The 14,696-nt window shown below is 36.4% G+C and overlaps 2 protein-coding genes across 5 annotated transcripts in view; one reads left to right on the top strand and one right to left on the bottom strand.

Moving 5' to 3' along the window:
* The window catches only part of Exn (Ephexin), a 467,843-nt gene extending 454,745 nt beyond the window's left edge, over positions 1-13,098 (bottom strand). For 3 of the 4 annotated variants that reach the window (XM_069821311.1, XM_069821340.1, XM_069821349.1), the window contains exon 1: positions 12,388-13,098. The gene's annotated coding sequence lies outside the window, so the exon portion shown is untranslated. The remainder of the gene's footprint in view (positions 1-12,387) is intronic. The other variant, XM_069821331.1, reaches the window with a different exon arrangement.
* The window catches only part of LOC138696414 (enolase-like), a 66,311-nt gene that overhangs the window by 20,216 nt on the left and 31,399 nt on the right, over positions 1-14,696 (top strand). The window lies entirely within an intron of this gene.

Below are 14,696 nucleotides of genomic sequence, written 5' to 3'. Positions count from 1 at the left end.
TGCGTCCACTCCATCTGCCTGGATACCGTTCATTCAAATGACGTTTCATTGCACTACGGTAATGGGCAGATGCTTCATCTTGTAGTACACAGGGTTCTACCGTGTTGACAGTGGTACCGTTTGCTGTGGTATTTCAGTCTGCAGAAAGCTCAAATATGTAGCACCTGTTGACTGACTGTAGCGTTTCTCTCTCTTCAATAAGAATAATTTATACTTACTGTTTACTGTAGGATGTCGTCTGAGCGACTGATGCATGAAAAGCTTCGACGTAACTCGCGCATTCCACAGTGTTGTCATATCTTGATAACAAAGCCGTCACGGCTATAGGCCTATGTTTATATGACAAAATCTGTTTATACTCTACAATACTTTATAGTACACAATTACGACTCAACCTGTATTTTATAACATAAGAAAGAGCGAGAAATGAAAAAAATTATAGATGTAAGAAATTTTGAAACCGTTTTTAATGCACCTTTTCCTCGTACAGAATCCGGCAGTGAAACATATGAGTATATCTGAAGTTAAAAAGATGAAAATAATAGAGCTATCGATGGATTACTTTGATCCAGTTGCCCAACACAAGTTATAAATCGAACTCGGGGTCACAGGATAAGTCCACTAGATCAACATGGCGGTTCACACCTGTGGAGTAACGGCTAGCGCGTCTGGTCGCGAAACTAGGTGGCTCGGGTTCGATTCCCGGTTGGGACAAGTTATCTGGTTGAGGTTTTTTCCAGGGTTTTCCCCTCAACCCAATATGAGCAAATGCTGGGTAACTTTCGGTGCTGGACTCCGGACTCATTTCACCGGCATTATCACCTTCATCCCATTCAGACGTTAAATAACCTAAGATGTTGATAAAGCGTAGTAAAATAACCTACTAAAATAAAAAAAACCTCAACATGGCGGCTAAATAACTACAACAGACTGTAGACATTCAAACGGCAAATATCATATTACTTCCCACTTCCACCACAAAAAAGTTGCCCTACTATTTCGCAACATCTGAATCCATAGTTGTACGCGGTGACCGGTAGATGGCAGCAAAATGAAAACCCTATGTACCAATAATTTACCATTCTCAAAAGACAGTTGCGAAATGACTTACAAGCAAACATTCTGATGGGGGCAGTTAAAAAAGTTATATTTTTTTCTTTCACCATATTAATAATGTCAAAAGAAGTGCTTATACAAATTTTGGCCATCGACTGCAATTACGAGGCGTTTAGAAAATGATTTTCCCTGAAGCCGTTTACAGAAAAAAAGTACAATTGCATGGAAAGATTTATTGAAACAGATACAGTAATTGTTGCGCTATTTGTCAACATATCACCGAATGGAACTGAGACATTTGTCACACCATGGGATCAATTTTTGTATCCTTGTGTCGTAGAAGTATGCCGCCTGGGATCGGAACCAGCGTTTGACAGCCGTCTGCACCTGTGGAGTAACGGTTAGCGCGTCTGGCCGCGAAACCAGGTGGCCCAGGTTCGATTCCCGGTCGGGACAAATTACCTGGTTGAGGTTTTTCCGGGGTTTTCCCTCAACCCTATATGAGAAAATGCTAGGTAACTATCGGTGCTGGACTCCGGACTCATTTCACCGGCATTATCACCTTCATCTCATTCAGACGCTAAATAAGGTAAGGTGTTGATTAAGTGCCGTAAAACAACCTACTTAACTAACACATTTTCGTTGCAAAGAATATTGTTAAAAAAATTATGGTTTATTTAACGACGCTCGCAACTGCAGAGGTTATATCAGCGTCACCGGTGTGCCGGAATTTTGTCCCGCAGTTCTTTTACATGCCAGTAAATGTACTGACATGAGCCTGTCGCATTTAAACACATTTGAATGCCATCGACCTTGGCCGGGATCGAACCCGCAACCTCGAGGATAGAAGGCCAGTACTATACCAACTACGCTACCGAGGGCGACTAAGAATATTCTTGGTTACAGTTATTTTTATACCGACATCGGTATAATTGTTTCTGCCACCACCATCGACAGTAATAAATGTTTAAGCTTTAAAGTTACTAACCTTTTTTTTGTCGTTATCTGTCAACTCCAGATACGACAACATTGGTTTTTACTATAAGTGGAATAGATATGAGAACGTCAATTACAATATTGCTAACGCTTCATTGGTAGACATGTTACCGCTTCTTGTGATTGGAGAGGCAACTGAAAAAGCGTAATCAATAAACAAATTCTCATATCATCTCTTCAAAAGAAAGCGCCCTCTTTGACACCGCCTCGTAAAAAAAATAATTGAAGGTGTAAGGCTACACTAAATCTTAGCGAGTCTTACTGAAAATATTTTCCCCAGAACCACAAGAGTAACTGAAACCTTCAAATATTACTATGAATATAAACTTCACTCTGTAACTTATACACAGTAAACAAGGGACACGTGGCAACTCTGGCACATACCATCGTCCCCCAACCCCAGAGGTTGGGTGTTGAGAGTTATGTTATGAGATCCACCGTTTGATAGACATTCAGAAATTTAGGAGCTAACGCATGAACACTGTGCGAGTTGTGTGCTATAGTAACTTGATTCTTTCGGCACACATCAAACGCGTTGCACCACATTGACTCTCCTGATGAGGCAAGGCTTTGAAAAGTAAACGCTGCCCATCACTGTCAGAAGGAAATGCCTTTTACTCGCAAAATTATGAACTGAGAAATGTCAGTAAGTGCTTTGGAGCTAAGTAGGAGATGACATTTCAATTATCTAGCATGATAACTTGTGAATTTTAATGACATTACGAAAACCGCACATGAACTATACAAAATTTGTCTATAGATCACTTTCCACTGTGCGAGTAGCAGTATGACGATGTACAGTAGTGCAAAAAAAACCCGAACCGACCCTTGTAGCTGATTTCAGAGCCTTGTTCACTCCAGAGCACGATATACTGGTAACTAAGACTTTTGTGGTTCGAATCCTGCCAGGGAAGGAAACTTTTTTTTTTGTTCCTTATTCAAATTTATTCCCAATACTTTTCGATTGCTGGTAAAATTCATGTTCTTGGAATAATAAGTTAATTAAGTAGTAAAATATCGCTGCAATCGAAAGTATCGGGAATAAATTTGAATAAGGAACAAAAAAGGTTTCCTTCCCAGGCAGGATTCGAACCACGAAAGTCTTAATTATCAGTATATCGTGCTCTGGAGTGAACAAGGCTCTGAAATCAGCTACAAGGGTCGGTCCGGTTTTCTTTTGCCACTACTGTTCAACGTAGCTTGAACAGACAGTCTGGTACGTTCGCAATCATTCTACGGTAGCCAGGGGTGGCGCCAGTGAGGGTGAGCTTTAGTGGATTAAAGTCCATCCTTAAGCCCTCACAATATGATATTGAATATCATATGAATAATGTGTTCCAAACCAGTCTCTGCAGTAGCTGAATTAGAGATGGGCTACGGTCACTTGCAATGGTATCGATAGTTATAATCAAAACTATAGACAGGCTACTATCGATAGTCTTTACAAACTTGTTTGTTAATTGGTTATAAACTGGGTATATACTTATTTCTGAATTTATGTCTAAACACGTACTGAACTATTAATTTAATAATTAAGACTCGGATTTTTAGGTGTTAAAAATCAGGAAAATATTTATTTTTATGTGCTAAAAATCGGGAACATATGTGACAAAAAAAGGAAAAAATTGTAATTATGCTTCAATTATTTTATGTAAATATAAACAATATACAATATTCATCTGTATAAATCATGCTATCTCGCCAACTGCTGAAGAATTGCAGTACACAATGAGATTCATCCATCACAAATGACTGACGATTATCGCGGAACACTGCCTTGTACTGGAAAAAAGAGCGTTCTGGCCATTGAGAAACAACATGCACTGCCTAGACTAGAGACATGTTTATTATAGGAAACAAAAACAGAGGCAGCTGATATTTATGAAATTATAATTGCTTCCTGAATCAGCGTTATGATAATTTCCAAGGCACTCCTAAATGACACATCAGTGTTTGTGTGTGTTAGTTACAGTACAATTTATTAGTGGTGACAGCTGTTATTGCTTGTGCTGAGAGAGCAGACTGCAGTTCCACAGGTCAACAGATAAGCAATTCCGAGAAACAGTTGTCAGTTGTCAAGTTTAGGGAACTACACTGAATATTCGGGAGGTGATTAATCTAAAATTAGGCTTTTGTCGAAAATTATTTGATGAAAACTTAATTTTTATGTGAATATTTGAAAGTAATGTATTTACATAAATAAATTCCAAATATGAGCTCCTATGTGAAATAAAATTTAAAATATACGCTCAGGTGACCTTGTCTCAAACTTAAAACACAATTATGTGTTTCTATTACAGTGAAAATAAAATACTTATTTACCTAAGAATCCTAGCCCTATTAATAATGTATAGCGAATTGAATCTGACTTACATATCAATAATACACAATATTATAATCTTTCTTAAAATCCCAACATTAACCATCATTAGGCCTATATGTTTATGACCATTGCTCCAAAGACAGTTTATCATTAAAATAAACATTTCTACTTTGTTGGGATGCAGACAGATTCGTCTTTCATTGATTAAGTTTCGAGTTTTGGATAACAATCTTTCTGAGGGAACTGAAGATAACTGATGATAGAAAAACGGGTAAGTGGAAACAAAATACTGGATTTGTTTAGTTCTGAGTATACGTGCCTGAAATTTGCGTTAACAGTTAAACAGGAATGTAATGCATATATGTGTACTTGATAGTAAGATTGAGTTTATAAATTATAATTAAGGAACACTATGTTACATAATTTTGTAGATTAATGGAGGTCATGAAAACTGGTTCCAGCTAATCAGAAAGAAACCATTCAATGTCTCAGCTCTCATTATATAGTCAAGAAGGCTTTGTTGATTCAGTTTCATTTTTATTAAAACAGCCGCATTCCATTTCAATTATCAATATATATTAAACAATCTCTGATACGTGACTATCCATAATCTCATACAGCAGAAGCTATGACATAACCTAAATAGACCTAATATAAACAAGATAAATGACAAAATTTTCATTAAGGATGATATGAACATAAATCATTTTAAAAGGTACAATTATTGGAAGTACATTGTTGGCAAAGAAACAAATGCTAGGGAGATGATAAAAAACAAACAAATATTAGGGAGGTGATAAAACAAATGCTAGGGAGGTGATAAAAATTGTAGAATACGCAGTTATGATTGGTTGAAACACGTTCCGTACCGTTTTATTGGTCAAAAGTAGTATGACGTAGTATAGTCAGAATAAAATTAACAGTTCGTTATTGGTATTTGGAGTTTCACATGGTGTATTTTAAAGGTTCTTGAAAACTAAGTGCGTACTCTGCCTTATTTGTGTGTACTGCTAGACTCTACTCTCATGACTTAAATACAAATCTGTTGCTTAATCTTCACATGCTGTACGTGTAATGCCGAAGTTCACACTCCACAAGTCAGCGCTTTATCGGCAATGAGTAACAGTTTTCTTATTATCACGATTAGGATTTTACTCAAGTGCCTTTTTTTTATAGAGTAGGCTAAATTACAGATTTCTGAAAGAATCCAGTGTGTGAAATGTTGTTTCCAGATGAGAATGGAGGTAATTTTCCAGCACCTTTTTTCCCCCTTTTTTGGACTTTTATCCATTTTTCGCTTCACTCTGCCCATAAACCCCTTTTCTTCCCTTTTACTGCTGCTTTTAATCATTTTATTATTTAATTTACTTTTGAATTTCATTGCACTGCTACTCCCCCCCTCCATCATCTGCTGCAGTATCTGGACCCCTTCTTGAAGAAATTTATCAATGCGAAACAGACCTGTGTTTCAAGGATTTATTTCAGAAAAGGTATAGTTTGTATGAGCTTAGATGGATGGTCAAATGTGCAGAAAACAGGGACGTACATCTATTCAACACAGTTGATACCATCTTGACATCTCCACACGAACGACTACCTGATTGAACTTGCTATTAATAGCTGTGAAAAGTTGTAGAGCGCAATTTTGTGTGAAATTTTGTTACAGACAATGAAAGCAATATGACAAAGATGAGGAGTGCTCGCAAATAATTTTAATTGGGTTATTTTACAAGCTTTACCAACTGCTATGGTTATCCAGCGTCTGAGTGAAATGAAGGTAATAATGCCAACGAAATGAATCCAGGGTCCAGTGCCGAAAGTTAACAGCATGCTTTTAATGGATTGAAAGAAATCCTTGGGGAAATCTTCAATCAGGTAATTTGTCGCAATCAGAATTTGAACTCGGGCCAGCTCGTTTCACGTTCAGATATCCCAACCGTTACTTCACAGCGGTAGATACTCTCAAAGAAAGAGATGTTGATTTAATTACATTTGGCTGCTTTGCTCATATTTTTAATCTTCTGTCTCGGAATATTACCAAGGGCACCTTAAATATAAAGTGACATCAAAAACTTTTTCCTTGCATTTTAAACTATGTCTTGATTGTGTAAAATATTACAATGGCAACTAAAACTTACGATTAAGTAAAGCCTGCATGGTATAGTCAAAAAACAAGGTAGGTACAATAAAAATGTAAGGAAAAAGTTTTTGATGCCACTGTAGAAGAATACGTAGCAGAAATTGTGAAACACTTTCAAAATAATCAATTTGCCAATGCAAAATTTAGAAGTGATGGAGTGCAATCCTCCCTCAAGAAGTTCGATGGAATAATTCGTCTGATTGTCTTTGATGTTACATAAAAATGAAGATTTGTGAAGAAAATATAGATAAGATTCAAGATCCAATTAAGAGAAAGGTTAGTGACCTTCAAACAAAGCACAATGCTGAAGACCTCTTAAATATATTAAAACCAGTAGTACTGGCTCTTGATCTAACCCAGAGAAATGACTCTACTATTGGACAAACAGAGAAAGCATGGAAAAAGTAAAGTATGACTTGGAGGAATTACAGATCTGGAACTCTGGCACAAAAACTAAGATGTTTGAAAAACGTTACAGTCATTGGTTGCACCACATTTTCTGGTTTTCATTGTTGATCCAGTATTCAACAGAGTCAGAATATGTTTTACGTCAATCTGAGCGTGAATGTGTATTTCAGTTTGCGCAGGAAAAATGCAGGAACTTAATTTCTATCAACACTTGTGAAAGCCAAGCAAAATCTCAACCCTTCATTCCAGCAATGTTCACCGATGAAGTGGTGCAAGGTGTGTCTGCTTTGCAGTGGAAATCTCAAGAAATTGTCATTGGCAACGTAGTAATATTAGGAGACGTTATGCAATTCTTAAAAGCTGGGACATCATCCGCTGATGCAGAACGTGTTTTTTCTACGTTTGGTGTGGTTCATTTAAGCTTCCCAGCTTGTGTTTTTATATAAACACTTAAATAAAGTAGCTATAAATGCGACTGAATAACTAGTTTATAAACCGGCTTTGTGTAAACAAAGCTTCTATGGTCCGTCCCAGGAATCTGTGGAGTAGAAAGAAGAACCAAGACCTCTGCGCAAGTGGTATGTGGGAGGGCTAGGGCCAATGACTGCTCTGGGGGGAGGTTGCTTGAATGAAGCGAGCAATCGCTTGCAGGAGGGGATAATTTCTCTCTGAACTCTACTCTACCTTCTACCACGAGCATCTTACCCCTTAGCAGACTCCAGCTGATGCTGCCCGCAATACATTCCAGCACAGACTCTGTTCCCATATGTGTGACAGATTCCTGGGACGGACCATAGTTTAGTTTTTTTTTTTTGTGTTTGGTGTTTGTGTTTTTATTAAGCACTTAAATAATAAGCTATAAGACAGAAGAACTAACTGGTTTAAAATTATTACTACGTTTTCATGGAGTATCCCAATCGATTTGAATACGTTTACCGTACTATCTCTGTTTTCATGCAATTTTCAATACGTATTGAAAACGATTTGAATATAGAAGCTGAAGTTTCGAAAGTAACATGTTGGTCACCCTGTAGGCCTTAGCTATAAACAATGTTGAGTTTTCTTAATGAGACGCACGAAAACGTAATATTCTGGCTGTTAATGAAGAATGGTAATAATGACTTTCAGGAAAATAGGCCTACAAAATATTATGTATTACAACACGACTTTTCAACATACAAGTCGCCCTGGTTGGCAAGTTGGTATAGCGCTGGCCTTCTATGTCCAAGGTTGCGGGTTCGATCCCGGGTCAGGTCGATGGCATTTAAGTGTGCTTAAATGCGACATGCTCATGTCAGTAGATTTACTGGCATGTAAAAGAACTCCTGCGGGACAAAATTCCGGCACATCCGGCGACGCTGATATAACCTCTGCAGTTGTGAGCGTCGTTAAATAAAACATAATATTTATTCAACATACAAAATTGCGCTCGCTGTTGGTAAAACAGATGACACATGAAACAAGTGACGATCATTCACGCTCTTAGTGTATTGAAATCGTTTTGAATGCGATACCCGTTTTCATGCAACTCAATTCGTATTGAATACGATCCGACCCCATTTTTAGGTGTCCCGATCTTGAGACTCAGATCGTTTTGAATCCTCGTTTTCATGGAAGTTTCAATACGGTAAGCGTATTATAATCGATTTAATACTCCATGAAAACGTAGTAAATATGTTGAGTCATACTCCAATTCAAAATACTGTTAAAACACACTATTTTGATTGATTATTCATTATTAAATCTAGGTACTTCACAATCAATGAAGTATACACCAATCTGAGAATAATTTAAAAATTTTCTAAGTAAAATTTTGATTTAAAAAAATCTGATTTAAATCAAATAAAAATAATAGATTTTCATTTTATTAGTAAAAATAGTTACTTTTTTACACTTTGTCAGTAAAGAGTGGGGCAATTTAAGCAAACTTGTTTTAATTTGGAATTACACATTAATAAATAACATGGCGAAAATGAAGGCAGCAACAAATAATGCTTTATAGTATTGGATTTAGTTTGAAATGGAACGTTACGACTTACGTTATGAATTATGAATGAGTATAACACACAGTGATCCAGACTTAACAACCCTTTAATGGTTAATGAAACCAGTTCTTATTCTGTGAAGCTTCTTTAAGAAATAGAACCACCGCTCAAAATCCACAAGAGATTCATGAAAAACCATTAGGGTCTACAGAGCAAAAAGGTGTATGGCATAGATTAGGAGCCTTCGGTATCGGTGGGCCCTACATTTTTTTTAAATTCCTAATGCTGAAACAGTAACAATGAGTACAGAATGATATGCAAGAATGGTAGAGATTTCCTACCTTTCCCATATTTCAAGAGCTGCAAAATCATCCGGAAAACATGTGGTTTTTACTACACTTTTATGGATTATTCAAATCGATTTGAATTCGCTTACTGTACTGAATACCATCCCCCCCATCCCTGTTTTCATGCAACTTTCGACATACAGAGTGTCCATAAAATAAGTAACTATATACACTAACTATACACCCTGTATATTGAACACGATTTGAATACGTAGCTGAAGCTTCAGTTTTGAAAGTAGTTATGTTGCTTAACATGTCGTCGACATGTTGGTCATTCTGTAGGCCACAGCTATAAACAACGTTGTATTTTCTAAGTAACTGTTAATGAAGAGTAGTAGTAATGTCTTTTAGTAAGTTATAATGCAAAGTATTATGTATAATAATAATAATAATAATAATAATAATAATAATAATAATAATATGATTAGGCTAATTGGAAATGCACAGCCTTATCATAAAAATATGAGATGGGATTTAAGTTGAGGAAATCTCAATTATTATGTGAAACATCTATACCCGGTACCCAAATTAATGTAATAAAAATAGAGGATAAATTTCAGAACAAGATTGCCTTCCTTCCCCTCTTGCCCCAAAATTCCAGCCTTTACACACAAAATAAATTATTGGCACTGAAAAATGTCTTTTCGTAAACATAATAATGCGCATTCAACAAACAGACAAATCTGCTCTTTTTAGTATTCTAAGATATTGTTAGCAGTGAGGTAACCGTATACTGACTTTTTTTCAGATACAATATGCACATTTTTAATAGTGTAGTATATTTTACTTGATGTTCATGTATATGTCTAATCCAATATTTCCATGACTAATGTGTGGAAAGCCTCACAAAAACATGTTAATTTTGAATGAGTACACTCATCAGGACCAGATATCTATAGCCATGAACCCGTTAGCCCTCATATCTTGCTGTTAGTTAATCCTCCTGTATAAATTAACTCTTTGAATAGAGGAAATATTTTAACACGTGAAATTCGATTTGGCTATATTTAATCGAGCGCAAGCATGTGCAAAGAAATTCGCCATTATTTAGTTAAGTACTGTCAAAACTGGGCGGCCGGGTAGCTCAGTTGGTAGAGCAGCTAGCTACGGACTGGAAGGTCCGGGGTTCGATCCCAGGTGGTAACAGGATTTTTTTCTCGTTGCCAAACTTTCAGAGCGGCCCCGAGGTTCACTCAGCCTCCTATAAAATTGAGTACCGGGTCTTTCCCGGGGGTAAAAGGCGGTCAGAGCGTGGTGCCGACCACACCACCTCATTCTAGTGCCGAGGTCATGGAAAGCATGGGGCTCTACCACCATGCCCCCAAGTGCCTTCATGGCATGTTACGGGGATACCTTTACCTTTTTACTGTCAAGACTGGTTTTGTTGTGATGCTATAATAATAATAATAATAATAATAATAATAATAATAATAATAATAATAATAATAATATAAGCTATTCAAGTTTAAATAATTAATAAAATTATTACTACAACAATTCATATTACGAAAAATATAAGAAAGAATTTCAAATTATTATATTGTCATTACTGATTAATCTTACCTTGTTAGTAACTCAAGACCGGTAACTAGAATGTCTATAATTTTGAATTAAATTTTTATCTAGCCTACTTGTAAACAGCTCTAAGCAGTGGTGTCCGATGGAGGGAAATTTCCTACATTTCGGGGGAAAGCCGATGCCTTGAGGGAGAAATGAAATTTTTTTGTAAAAGATGGAATTTTTAGCATTTTCGATTTGTTCAGTTTCATTGTAAAATATTTTATTTGGCTAATTTTAAAGATACGATGACTAGGTATGATGCCATATCATTTAAATAATCCGCTCAACTAACCACTAACCTTGTCACATATCTCGGCTTAATATCACTTAAGCTATCCCCTCATTAACCTATCTAACCCATAAAGAACGTATGTGACAAGGTTAGTGGGTTAGTTGAGGGCATTATTTAAGTGATATGACATCATATCTTTCCATGTATCTTTAAAATTACCTTTATTTGTTATTCTTTAGCATTTTCAAACCAGATTTTAGAATTATGAATATTTAATATTGTTCGATTGTGTCAAATAATTTGGAGGGAGTTGGTCCGTAGAGAGAGAAACAGTAGTGACAATCAGGGAGGGGGAACTACTCAAGACGTCGTTTGAGTCGAAGTCTCAGACTTCGAGACTCGTGATCTGTCCTTACCGATGAGGCAAAACGGGTTTGCTTATCAGGTTTTTTTTATTAATCTTTCAATCCTTTATACTATGACTGGAGTTGGAAATTCGGGGAATTACCGAGCTCACAGTTGCAAAACATTACTTTTTTTTTCATATTGTGATTGCATGACTCAGTATTAGAGGCAGGCAGTCCAGTGACGTTCACTTTATCTACCGGTAATAAAATTAAGTGAAGTTGTAAATAGCATACAATTATTTCTGACAGTGAAGTAGCTAGGAGAGATCGAGGGAAATTTTACTTGTAAAAGGGAAATTTGAACCCATCTACGCGGGAAATTATTGAAATACAATCTGACAACACTGGCTGTATAAGTCAGATGGAAAACCTGAAGGCACATAATAGAGATTAGAGAATAGACATGGAGACCGCGTGGAAAACTTGTTTCCATGGTACCACGAGTGACGTCAGAGTAGTTTCATAACGTTACTATTTTTATTTCTTGTAGGCCTACTTCGAGCATATACTTTAAAGTTTATTAGCTTCAGTTAGTCCGTATTCCTTAATTTTTTACCTATTGAGTGAATATTTTGAAATCAGTTTGGGTCAACATTTATTAATAACGATGTAATTAATAATAAAGTTATTCTAAAATACCGGTATGTTATTAACAGTTATTATACTGAAGAGTCCACTGCAAGAATGATGGATGTCATTTGGAATACATTTTGCAGGAGAAGTAATTGAAAGTTTGAAATGCTTAGCGCTCAAAGCTTAACTGTGATTTTCCGATCATTACTGGACAATGACTATCAGTGTTAATGCCATATAACTCTGTATGTACATTCTATATGTCTTAAGCTACGCACTGACAGTCTTGGTTCATTTTCGACAAGAAAATGACATCCATCATTCTTGCAGTGGACTCTTCATATAATATTATGTACTCACGTAGATTTGTTGAAAATATCCTCCAATTTCGACAGCGAGAAAACAGCTTCAATCCCAATTAAAATGAGACTGAAATATCACTGTATACATTTAGCACCGCACTTTGCGAAGTTCAGGCAGGATGGAAAAACCGTCTAAACGTCACACGTGTTAGCTTGGTCCACTTCAATACATTTACAGTTTTCGTGACGTCTTAAAAACACTGCATACACAACCAACACAATGTTAAATATAGAAACTTGTCAAAACTTGTCCGAATCCAAACTTCTACCACACAATGCAAGAGTGTCACCAAACAATATGACACCTCTGCTGCAGATGTAACACTGTCACAACTCGTTTATCATGGACAAAAACACACGTGACGATAACAAAAAGCAGCTGTCCAAACGTGCGGTGTATCCTGTATGTACAAAGACACAAAACAGAGCTGTTTCAAATCGTTAGCCACATGATTTTTTCACCTACCGACAATTTTACTTTTGCTTATGGCTCTGGCCGCTGCCGTCATCGGATAGATGGTTCGCTACATGTTCACCTTCCGATGCACATTGTGAATTTCCTTGAAGGTCTCTCGCTACCTACTGTATACCTGCCCACACAATCAGCTGTCACGTATCTCTGTTACCAAACAGCCACGACACTGGACACTTATCGTTTCGCTGGCAAACAACTCCGCCACACGCTACCCAAGTCGCCTTCAGACTGGCGAAGTGAGACATATGCTATAATAGTTTGTATCTCTTCAGAGAGCGGGTAGAGTAAAAAAAGAAGCGAACGAAATCAAGTTTACAGCGTTCGTGAGTTTACGGTTTACTTCGTATTTCTTCGCCGAGGCACTAACTTCTCCACATTCTTCAGGTGCCTTAATTATGAATTCTGCCCGAGGTCACCGTGGGCCATCGTGGAGACGCTAAAGGCAACCTGTGTCCACTCCGTGTATATATGTAACCTCCTCGGGATGCCTAGGTTACATGACCCTTCCTTCGTCCATCAAACTGCCCGCGGGTGACGTCACGAAAGGTCAACAATTCCATATTGACGTCACATCAAATAATGGGTGTGTGCTTCTGTTTGTTATGGAGACCCGTGCCCGGTAGTTGTTCCTATACTGCATTGTCAACCCATCACATTCTTGTTCGGCGCGAAAGCATGGAAGCATGCTTTAAAAGTTCTACTCTATAAAAAAAAAAACATTATTCCCTGAATTTTTCAACTAAGGAAACTCTGTAACTAGCATTCAAAGAGTGTGGTACATAAAAGAAATAATCATCATTATCATCTTCTTCTTCTTCTACTACATCTGATTTAAGTGTATATAGGCCTATTTCAACCATAAATATTAGGGGGTCAGGTACAGCTTACAGCAGTAAATTTTTTGGAAATATTCAACATTTTTTCCTCCATTACTGTATTTTGTACAATAATGAAATTTGGTATGTGTAAAACACTGTCCTTCTGCTATATATAAAAAAAATATATTTTTACGATTTAAAAAAGTTATTTATATTTTTTTTTTTTCAAAATTCAAAATGGTGGCAGTTCACTGTGCAGTGATGAAGCGTTTCCATCATAACACACAAACTTCTCAACTTCATCTTCTCTCTCTTTTATTTTATTGCTGAAACTCATGTTTACAATATCATGCTCTTTCAACTACATTCCTTAATAAATAACATTTTTTTATTTCATGTTAGAAGAAAATACTGATATTTGACCATTTTTAAATGAATTTTTTTTTATCAGACAATCTATCAAAGTTAGAGAAGTGATTTTGCATCATTTTGTAGATATGGTATGCATAAATACACTCAAAAAATTTTATCACAGAATGTTGGATAGTTTTTTTAGTTATGTAGGAAAAACTTCATCACTGCACAGTGAACTGAATTTTGAAAAAAAAAAAAAAGTAAATAATTTTTTATCGTTAATTTTTTTTTCATATAACAGGAGGACAGTGTTTTACATATACTAATTTTCATTATTGTACAAGATACAGTAATGGAGGGAAAAAATGTTGAATACTTCGAAAATTCTACTGCTGTAAGCTGTACCTAACCCCTTAAGCACAAATAGCCCAGTGTGCACCTCATGAGCTAGAAATCAATCCAGAAGAGCGTAAACGAAACCATTTAGTATGCACCATAATAATAATAAGATAAATTTTCGCTTTTAGAATTCCACACAAAAGGACAATTTTGTATTATAAAAATAATAAGATATCTGAATTCACTTACAAATTCTACCATTTAACTGACTGTATAATTATAATTTGCGACACCGTAAAACGACGAATAAAAATACATTAC

Source organism: Periplaneta americana, chromosome 1 (genome assembly GCF_040183065.1).
Source record: "Periplaneta americana isolate PAMFEO1 chromosome 1, P.americana_PAMFEO1_priV1, whole genome shotgun sequence".
Taxonomy (NCBI): Eukaryota; Metazoa; Arthropoda; class Insecta; order Blattodea; family Blattidae; genus Periplaneta; species Periplaneta americana.
The sequence above is the reverse complement of the archived record's forward strand: the minus strand, read 5'-3'. Positions and strand labels throughout refer to the sequence as shown.